Source organism: Penaeus monodon, chromosome 30 (genome assembly GCF_015228065.2).
Source record: "Penaeus monodon isolate SGIC_2016 chromosome 30, NSTDA_Pmon_1, whole genome shotgun sequence".
NCBI classification, from domain to species: domain Eukaryota; kingdom Metazoa; phylum Arthropoda; class Malacostraca; order Decapoda; family Penaeidae; genus Penaeus; species Penaeus monodon.
Window position 1 is genome coordinate 13,444,485 of NC_051415.1, and position 339 is coordinate 13,444,823.

Here is a 339-nt window from a genome sequence, read left to right on the forward strand (position 1 = left end):
TTTATTGTTCACTTTTTATATATGAGGTCTAAGAGTCAAATTGTCAGTAAGATATATGCATCTGTTTAACTACAACATTACTGATATATTGCAAATTGAGGACAATGGCCTGGTTTTCATTTGTAATACTTCCTTTTGGGTAATCATCATATTTAATCGTTGATTTTGATAAAAAAAAAATTATCACTAACACTAAATTCACTCATATTTCTACAATCGTCCGTAGATGATAATCACTTTCATTATCCCAATGATCATATCATTTGGATACTGATCATGCTATCAATATCATTTATATCCGACGGTCAGCAATAAAGCACCGACTCATACAAAGCACCT

At 30.7% G+C, this 339-nt stretch overlaps 1 protein-coding gene across 1 annotated transcript in view; it reads right to left on the bottom strand.

Moving 5' to 3' along the window:
* LOC119592355 (choline O-acetyltransferase-like) overlaps window positions 1-339 on the bottom strand; it is a gene marked incomplete in the record, with an annotated part of 212,829 nt that overhangs the window by 54,702 nt on the left and 157,788 nt on the right.